At 37.0% G+C, this 10,067-nt stretch overlaps 1 pseudogene; it reads right to left on the bottom strand.

Annotated features, from left to right (window-relative positions):
* Window positions 1-8,036: 8,036 nt before the first annotated feature.
* LOC118635419 lies at window positions 8,037-9,166 on the bottom strand (annotated as a pseudogene).
* Window positions 9,167-10,067: the final 901 nt, after the last annotated feature.

Raw genomic sequence — 10,067 nt, 5'->3', positions numbered from 1 at the left:
TTTTATCCTCACCCGAGGATATTTTTCCATTTTTTGTACAGATAGAGTGGGAGGGAGAGAGAGGAAGAGAGATAGAGTGTGAGAGAAACATCGACGTGAAGGGACACACCGAGTGGCTGCCACCCGCACGACCAACCAGGGCCGGGGACAAACTGCAACCGAAGTACGTGCCCTTAGCGGGAACCGAACCCGGGTCTCTCCAGACCGCAGGTCGACGCTCTAACCGCTGAGCCAAACCATCCAGGGCTATCAACCCTCTATTTTTAAAAAATCAGGAGAAATTCCCAAATTGTGACTTCAGGTCAGGCAAAAATATTTTAGATATAAAGCCAACAAAAAAAATTATAAATTGGACCTAATCTAAATGAAAATCTTCTCTTTGAAACACATTGTTAAGAATTTTTTTATCGGTATAGAGTTACAGTCTTTCAAGGTGAAAGTTCTGGGGATGGACTGTGATGATAGTAGCATAACAATGTGGAAGTACTTAATGGAAGTGGACACATACAATGGATCAAAGACCTAAATAAAGCACTTACAACAATACATTACATAGAATAAAACATAGGCACTAAATTTATGTACCTTGGTTGTGGAGAAGACTCTATGAATTTGACCCCAGAGACAAGAGAAATAAAGGCAAAAATAAATAAATGGGACTGTATCAAACTAAAAACCTTCTGCACAGCAAGAGAAACCACCAACAAAAAAGGCAACCGATGAAATGGGAGAAGATATTTGCAAACAGCTCCAAAAAGGGGTTAATATCTAAAACATGTTAAAAAAAAATACTCATATAACTCAACACCAATCAAAGAAAATCTAATTAAAAATGGTCAGAGGACCTGAACAGATACTTCTCCCAAGACATACAAATAGCCAACAGATATATGAAAAGATGATCAACTTTAATAGCTATTAAATCAAAATTACAATGAGATACCTCCTCACACATGTTAGAATGACTATTAATAGCAAGATATATAATAACAAGTGTTAGAGAGTTTGTGGAGAAAAAGGAACCCTCATTCACTGCTGTTGAGAATGGAAACTGATACAGCCACTGTGGAAAACAGTATGTAGGTTCCTCAAAAAATTAAAAATAGAGTTACCATAGACCCAGCCACCCTTCTTCTGGGTATCTACCTAAGAAATTTGAAAACATTTATTCACAAAGATACATACACCCCTACCTTAATTACAGCATATTCACAGTGGCCAAGACATGGAAACAACCAAAGTGTCCATCATTAGATGACTGGAAAGACAAGATGTGATATATATATATACATACATATATATATATATATGTATATATATACACACACACACACACACACACATACAATGGAATACTACTCAGCCATAAGAAAATATAAGATACTGACATCAATGGACCTTGAGAACATCATACTAAGCAAAATAAGTCAAACAGAAAAAGATGAGAACCATATGATTTCACCCATATATGAGATATAAAACTGAAAGCAACAAATGAACAAACAAGAAAAACAAACAAAAACTCGTAGAGACAACAGTATGGTGGTTACCAGAGGGCAGGGGGGTGGGAGCTAATAAAGGGTAAAGGGAGTCAAATCTAGGGTGACAGAAGATGATTTGACTTTGAGTGCTAAGCACACGATGTGAGATACAGATCATGTATCATAGAAGTATACCCTTGAAACCTAATCTTATTAACCAATGTCACTCCAATAAATATAATTTTAAAATAAATAAATAAAAACATTATGTGCAAGAAAGGTCTAATGGAAACAAATTCCTTCATTTTTTTAAATTTATTTCTCTTTCACTTTTAAAAGATAATATGATGTATAGAATTCTTGATTGGTAATTTTTTTCTCTCAACACATTGACTATTTTATTCTACCTTCTTCTTGCTTGCATAGTGTTACAATCTAATTGTTTGGTCTCCTTGACTCAAAATTTATATGTTAAAATTTTAAGCCTCAAGGTAATGGTAGTAGGAGGTTAGGCCTTGGAAGTTGATGAGATCATAAGGGTGGAGCTTACATGAACTGTATTAGTTTTTTTTGTTTTTTTTGTTTTTTTTTTTTAATAAAAGGCTCATTAGAGACTTTCTTAGCTCCTTCTACTATGTAAGGAGAAAATGAGAAGTCTGCAACACAGAAGAGGGACCACACACCACCATGCTGAAACCATAATCTCAGACTTCCAGAACTTTGATAAATAAATGTTTATTGTATTTTTTTAGATTTATTTATTTATTTATTTTCATTTTGAACTTATTACAGATGTCCCCCTTCTTTCCTCCCAGTGACTCCCTACTCCCCACTCCCGCCTCTCACCCCTGCCTCCAATTCACTGCTGTCTGTGTCCATATGCATATACACATATAAGTTACTTGGTTTACCTCGTCCCACTCCCCGTACCCAGTCCCTCTGAGGTTTATCTGTTCCCAGGGCTCTGGATCTATTTTGTTTGTCAGCTTGTTTTGTTCATTATATTCCACATATAAGTGAGATCATGTGGTATTCATCTTTCTCTCACTGGCTTATTTCACTTAGCATAATACTCGCCAGGTCCCTCCATGTTGTTTCAAAGGGTAAGAGATGATTTGTTCTTACAGCTGCATAGTAGTCCATTGTGTAAATGTACCACAGCTTTTCTATCCACTCATTATTGATGGATACTTGGCCTGTTTCCAAATCTTACCTATTGTAAATACTGCTGCTATGAACATAGGGGTGCATATATTCTTTCTGATTGGTATTTCAGGCTTCTTAAAATATATTCCTAGAAGTGGGATCAGTGGGTCAAATGGCAGTTCCATTTTGACTTTTTTCAGAAAACACCATATTGTTTTCCACAGTGGCTGCACCAGTCTGCATTCCCACCAGCAGTGTACCAGAGTCCCCTTTTCTCCACACACTCGCCAACACTTGTTGTTTGATGATTTGTTGATGGTGGCCATTCTGCCAGGTGTGAGGAGATACCTCATTGTTGTTTTAATTTGCATCTCTCTGATGATTAGTGATATTGAGTATTTTTTCATATGTCTCTTGGCCATTTGTATGTCCTGTTTGAAGTGTCTATTCAGGTTCTCTGCCCATTTTTTTTTTTAATCTCCATCATATATATATATATATCTCACAGATGTTTCTCCTTTTCCCCCCATTGACACCCTGCTCCCAATCCCATGCCTCCCTCAGCATCGTTGTCTATGTCCATCCTCTGCCCATTTTTATTTCGATTGTTTGTCTCCCTTTTGTTGAGCTGTATGAGTACTTTATATATTTAGGATATTAAGCCCTTATCTGATGTGTCATTGGCAAATATGTTGTCACATACAGTAGGTTCTCTTTTCATTTTGATGCTGGTTTCTTTTGCTATGCAAAGCTTTTTGGTTTGATGTTGTCCCATTTATTAATATCTTCGTTTGTTTCTCTTGCCCTAGGCCATGTATCAGTGAAAATTCTGCTACATGTGAAGTCTGAGATTTTGCTGTCTACATTTTCTTCTAAGATTTTTATGGTTTCACGGCTTACATTTAAGTATTTTATCCATTTTGAGTTTATTCTTGTGTATGGTGTAAGTTGGTGGTCTAGTTTCATCTTTCGCATGTATCTGTCCAATTTTACCCACACCAATAATTGAAGAAATTGTCTTTACTCCAGTGTATGCTCTTGTCTCCATTATCAAATAGTAATTGTGCATAGTTTCTTGGGCTGTTTTCTGTTCTGTTCCATTGATCTATATGCCTGTTCTTGTGCCAATACCTGGCTGTTTTGATTACTAAGGTTCTGTAGTATAACCTGACATCCAGAATTGTGACCCCTCCAACTCTTTTCTTTTTCAAGATTGCTGTGGCTATTAGAGGTCTTTTTTGGTTCCATACAAACTTTTGGAATAGTTGCCCTGGCCAGTTTGGCTCAGCAGTTGGAGCGTCGGCCTGCAGTCCAGAGAGATCCGGGTTCAGTTCCCACTACGGACATGTATCTCAGTTGCAGTTTGTCCCCAGCCCTGGTTGGGTTGTGCGGGAGGCAGCCACTCGACGAGTCCCTTTCACTTCGATCTCTCTCTCTCTCTCTCTCTCTCTCTCCCCCCCCCCCATCTGAACAAAAAAAAAAGTGGAAAAAAAATAAAAATAAACTTTTGGAGTATTTGTTCTAGAGCTGTGAACTATTCCATTGGTATTCTAATAGGGATTGGATTGAATCTATAGATTACTTTAGGTAGTATGGAGATTTTTTTTTATGTTGATTCTTCCAATCCATGAATGTGGTATATGTTGTTTCCACTTTTTTATACCTTCCTCTATTTTTTTCCAATGTCCTGTAGTTTTCTGAGAACAAGTCTTTTACCTCCTTGGTTAAATTTATTCCTAGGTATCTTGTTTTTTGTTGTTGTTATTGTAATGGTAAGTGGAAATGTTATTTTAGTTTCCTTTTATGAGTGTTCATTACTGGTCTATAAGAATGCCATTGGGCCCAGCTGGTGTGGCTCAGTGGTTGAGCATCGACCCATGCACCAAGAGGTCACCGGTTTGATTCCTGGTCAGGGCACATGCTCAGGTTGTGGTCCAAATCTCCAGTGGGGAGCATGCAGGAAGCGACCAATCGATATTCTCTCTCATTGATGTTTCTATCTCTCTCTCCCTCTCCCTTCCTCTCCTCTTAAAAAAAAAATCAATAAAGAAAAAAAATGCCATCAATGTTAATTTTGTATCCTGCTACTTTGCTGAATTCATTTATTAAATCTACTATTTTTTTCATGGAATCTTTATGGTTTTCTATGTATAATATCATGTCATCTGCAAATAATGTCAGTTTCACTTCCTTCTTTTCAACTTGGATGCTTTTTCTTTTTTCTTCTCGTCTGATCACTGTGGCTAAGACTTCCAGTACTGTGTTTAAAAAAGAGTCGCAAAAATGGACATCCTTGTCTTGTTTCTGTTTTTAAGGAAAATGTTTTTAGTTTTTGCCTATTGCGTATGATGTTGGCTACAGGTTTGTCATATATGGCTTTTATTATGTTGAGGTATGACCCTTCTATTCCCACTTTGCTGAACGCTTTTTATGAGAAATGGGTGTTGGATTTTGTCAAATGTTTTTTCAGCATCTATTGATATGATCCTATGATTCTTATCTTTCCTTTTATTTATGTGGTGTATCACATTTATTGATTTTCAAATATTGGACCAGTCTTGCATCCTTGGGATAAATCTTACATGGCCATGGTGAATAATTTTTTAAAATATCGCTGGATCCAGCTTTTTAATATTTTGTTGAAGAATTTGGCATCTATGTTCATCAGGCATATTGGCCTATAATTTTATTTCTTCGTAGTGTCTTTATCTGGTTTTGGAATTAGGATTATGCTGGCCTCATAAAAAAAACTTGGAAGTCTTTCTTCCTCTGGAATTTTTTGGAATAGTTTGAGAAGAATAAGTGTTAGTTCTTCTTTGAATGTTTGGTAAAACTCCCCTCTGAAGCCATCTGAACGAGGGCTTTTGTTTGCTGGGAGTTTATTGATTACTGCTTCAATTTCTTTCATTGGTACTGGTCTTTTCAGGTTTATGACTCTTTTGGGTTGAGCTTTGGAAAACTATGTGATTCTAGGAATTTGTCCATTTCACCTAGGTTTTCCAATTTGTATGTATATAATTGTTCATAGTATTTTCTTACAATCCTTTGTATTTCTGTGGTGTCAGTTATTTCTCCTCTTTCGTTTCTGATTTTGTTTATTTCAATTCTCTCTTATTGTTTCTTGATGAGTCTGGCTAAAGGTTGTTTATCTCGTAAAAGAACCAACTTGTGATTTAATGGATCTTGCATATTGTTTTTTTAGTCTCTATGTCATTTATTTCCACTCTGAGATTTATTATTTCTTTCCTTCTACTTACTCTGGGATTTTCTTTTTGTTCTCATTCTAAATTTTGTAAGTTGTAGGGCTAGATAGTCTATTAGAAATGTTTCTTGTTTCTCAAGGTAGGCCTGTATTGCTATAAACTTCCCTTTCAGTACTCCTTTTGCTATGTCCCGTATATTCTGTGTTGTTGTGTGTTCATTTTGATTAATTTCCAGGAATTTTATTTCTTCCTCGATGTCCTTGGTAACACAATCATTATTTAATAACATGCTATTTAGCTTCCATGTGTTTGAATATTTTTGAGTGTTTTATTGTAATTAATTTTAGTTTCATGCCTTTGTGATCCGAGAAGATGCTTGATATTATTTCCATCTTTTTGAACTTGTAGAGATTTAATTTGTATCCTAACATGTGGTCTATTTTGGAGAATATCTCATGTGCACTGGAGAAGAATGCATATTCTGCATTTTCGTGTTGTAATTCTCTGTAAATATCAACTAAATCCATCTCATCTAGTACATCACTTAGAGTCTCTGTTTCCTTGTTCATTTTTTATCTAGAGGATCTATTCAGTGATGTCAGTGGAGTGTTGATGTCCCCTACTATGATTGTATTCCTATTGATCTCTCCCTTGAAGTTCTCCAGAAGTATTCAAATATATTTTGGTGCTGTTATATTGGGTGCATATGTTTACCAAGGTTATATATTCTTGTTGAATCAATAACTTTAATATTAGTGTGTTTATTGTTTTTACACCACCTAGTCTGTGGTATACTATTATAGCAAAACAAATAGACTAAGACACTTTTTTTCTGATTAAGATGTCAGATGTTATTTTTATCTTTGTTTTTCTTTATGTAAGGCAATTTTTTTCCCTTTGGCTTCTTTCAGAATGTTTTATTTATCTTTGATTTCTGTCGTTTGAAATGATATCCATAAATGAATTTTTTGTCATTTATCCTGTTTGATGTTCTTAGCATTTCCTGAATCTGTGGTTTGATGTTTGACATTAATTTGGGGAAATTATCAGACATTACTTTTACAAATATTTGTTTTGTTACTTTCTTTCTTCTTCCTTTGGTATCTTCATTACAACAAGTATGTCACAGCTTTTGTAGTCACCCATAGTCTTTGAATATTTTGTTCTTCTTTCTTTCAGTCTTTATTCTCTTTGATTTTTTTGTTTTTCAGGTTTTTATGGAGATATTCTCAAGCTCAGTTATTTTTTTTCTTCAGCCATGTTTAGTGTACTAATGAGCAAATCAAAGACATAGTTATTTTTTGTTACAATGTTTTTGATCTGTAGGATTTATTTTCAATTCTTTCTTAGAATTTCCCTATCTCTGCTTACTTGCCCATCTGTACTTGTATGCTATCTACTTTATCAATTAGAGCCCTTCCCTACTGATCATAGTTGTTTTAAATTCCTGGTCTGATCATTCAAACATCTTACCACATGTGATTCTGATATTTGTTCCTCCCCTCTAAACTGTGGGGAGTGTTTTTTTTGGGAGGGGGAGTGGAGGGTTGCCTTTTGGTATGCCTTACAATTTTTCTTGATAGCAAGACATGCCATACAAAGTAAAAGGAAATGCTATAAATAGGTTTTTATTAATGTAGTGGTGAGGTGTGAGGGTAGGAGAAGCATTCTATAGTCCTATGATTAAGTCTAAGTCTTTTAATAATTTTATGCCTATGGACCGTAAACATCATAAGTGTTTCTCAGTGTTTTTGTCCCCTCTTCCCCTTAGTTGAAATAGTATGACTAGAGTGGGTTGGGGTTAGATTTTTTCTTTTCCCATGTAGAAGGCTAAAACTGACTGAAGTGGGTATTTTTTAACTATCCAAGCAGTTTTATTCATTAATATTCATAAATACACACAGCAGTTTCATTAGATTTCAGGTTCCTCTGCAGTTTGCATGTGGAGCACTGGGAGAGCCTTTGCATGTCAAGGTACAGGAAGCAGAGGTCACCCTGTACTGCTCCTTACATCTACCTGCTAGAAGTAAAAATTGGTTAAGTGGAAATGATTGTCATATATATTTTCTCTCCTCATTTGAATGTACACAATGTAACAAAAGTGACAGACCTGAAATTACAATCACCAAACAAACCCAAGATAGTTGTTGTCCACTTCCACTGGCAAATACAGAATAGAGGACATTATCTGCGTATGGGGATGTCATCAATGAGGAGGTGGTGGAGGCTCATTTCCTTTATCATTTTCTTAGGTTTTATAAGGCAACATCTAAAGGCATAATATCTACACAATTCACAGCACCAAAATCTGCCATCTCCCCATTCATCCTTGTCTGAGGAGGAGCTCTGTTCACACACTGAAGTGGACAGAAGGAGCTCTTGAACAAACAGGCTGTGGCTGGCATGCTCACTTTCCATTGACTGGCACTCTGTCTCAGACATTTTAGGATTGTTCAACCTTGTTAAAAGAAATTGGGAATTCTGAATAGTTTGCTGACTGCTTCCCATGTTAGTTGTGTTGGATTTTGCTGTGGACTGTGTGATTGCAGTGGTGAAGCTGCTTGTGTTAGTGCGCTTGCTCACGTTGTGTGCAGTCTCCAGTTGCTGCACACTGCCTGGGCATGCTGCGGTTCTAACTGCAGCTGCATCTGCAGTTGTTGTAACTGAGCAGTGGAAGGGCCAGAAGAATTAAGCTGTCTTCCTGCAGAACATCTCACTCTTGATAACTGAGATAAAAGCTTGGCTTTAGGAACCATGGTTTCCCTATTGCTTGGAGAATGTGAACTCTGAGAAGAAAGTCCACCAGTAGAACAGCTAGCAAAGTGCATGTTTGGTCTACCAGCGTGAGTACCTCCTAATGCCCAGCCAGGGTGAAAAGTCTGTTACACATGTCGAACACCACTTGATTCATCTAAATCTTGAGGGGTTCTGTGTTCAAGTGTCAGATGAGCTGCAAAGTCTTCCATGACATGATTGGGATGGCTTCCAGGTAATGTTGCACATACAGGAAAAATCATTTCTGTTGATGTTTCTGCACATTCAGAGGTAACATGTTCTTTAAGAGATGTCTCTGTATAGTCTATTTTTCCACAATAGAGAGAAGTAAAAGACTGATTGCTCTACAGAGAAAGCTTCCCCACCATAGTACATATAAAAATCTACCCTTGTTAATATACACTGCATTGGGTGGTCAGTTGTATGCCTTGTTGTTGTTGCACCACTTTCATAACAAGATGCACAGAGATTGTAACCATAGCACATTAAACACTTATATCTGCCACCTCTAAATTGTCATTTTAAACATGTGTCACAGCTGAAACCTTCATCTCAGGACATCCTAATTCAGGCTGTGACAGCGTGCCTCCCAGGCTCTGGCTGCAGTGATCCCCGCGGGGGTCCGGGTACTGCCGGCAGCAGCCTACACTCCCACTCTACTCCCGGGCTTGGCCACGAGGCAGATTCTTAAATTGGGTATTTTTCCCCCTAGATTAGTTAAACTATGATAAAACTCCAGCAAGTTAGGGTCTGATTAATTTGCATCGCCTGAAGACAGGCCTTATTAAGATGTAAATATTCTGACAGCCCATCTGGTATGGCTCAGTGGTAGAGCGTGGACCCATGCACCAAGAGGTCACTGGTTCAGTTCTGGTAGATGTTTCTCTCTCTCTCTCTCTCTCTCTCTCTCTCTCTCTCTCTCCCCCTCTTCCTTCCTCTCTCTCTCAATATCAATAAAAAATTTAGATAAATAAACTGGCATATTTCATAATGTATTATTTTTTCTCTCTTCCTACTGGAAGTATGAGGGATTTTTTCTGATATTTGCTATAAAAATCTACTTGGGTTCCTTAATATAAAACACAAAAGTATGACAGGAACCACCTGGAATTTTTAAATCTCAAAGTTGACTACCCTGAACCTCCAGCAATTCTTCAATTACAAATCAGCTTTTCTTAACCCAGTACTGGTTCCCCTAGTGGTTTGCTGTTGAATCTCTGCTCTGATAAGCTATGAATCCCAATATTTGCCTGTCTTTTCACACTTGGCCACTGTAATTTGCCCTGCGTTATTCCCATTCTTGTGAAATCAAAAAGAGTAGTTAATATTTTAGTTTGTTCAGCTTTTCATTTGTTGTTAGGATGGAGTGGCTTCTTCCAATATCCTTACTTGCAGAACCATAAACCAAAAGTTGGAATTTCATTTTGAAGACTCTTTTACAGTATGAACTACTGTCAATACC

Source organism: Molossus molossus, unplaced genomic scaffold, assembly GCF_014108415.1.
Source record: "Molossus molossus isolate mMolMol1 unplaced genomic scaffold, mMolMol1.p scaffold_m16_p_2, whole genome shotgun sequence".
Lineage (NCBI taxonomy): Eukaryota > Metazoa > Chordata > Mammalia > Chiroptera > Molossidae > Molossus > Molossus molossus.
The sequence above is the reverse complement of the archived record's forward strand: the minus strand, read 5'-3'. Positions and strand labels throughout refer to the sequence as shown.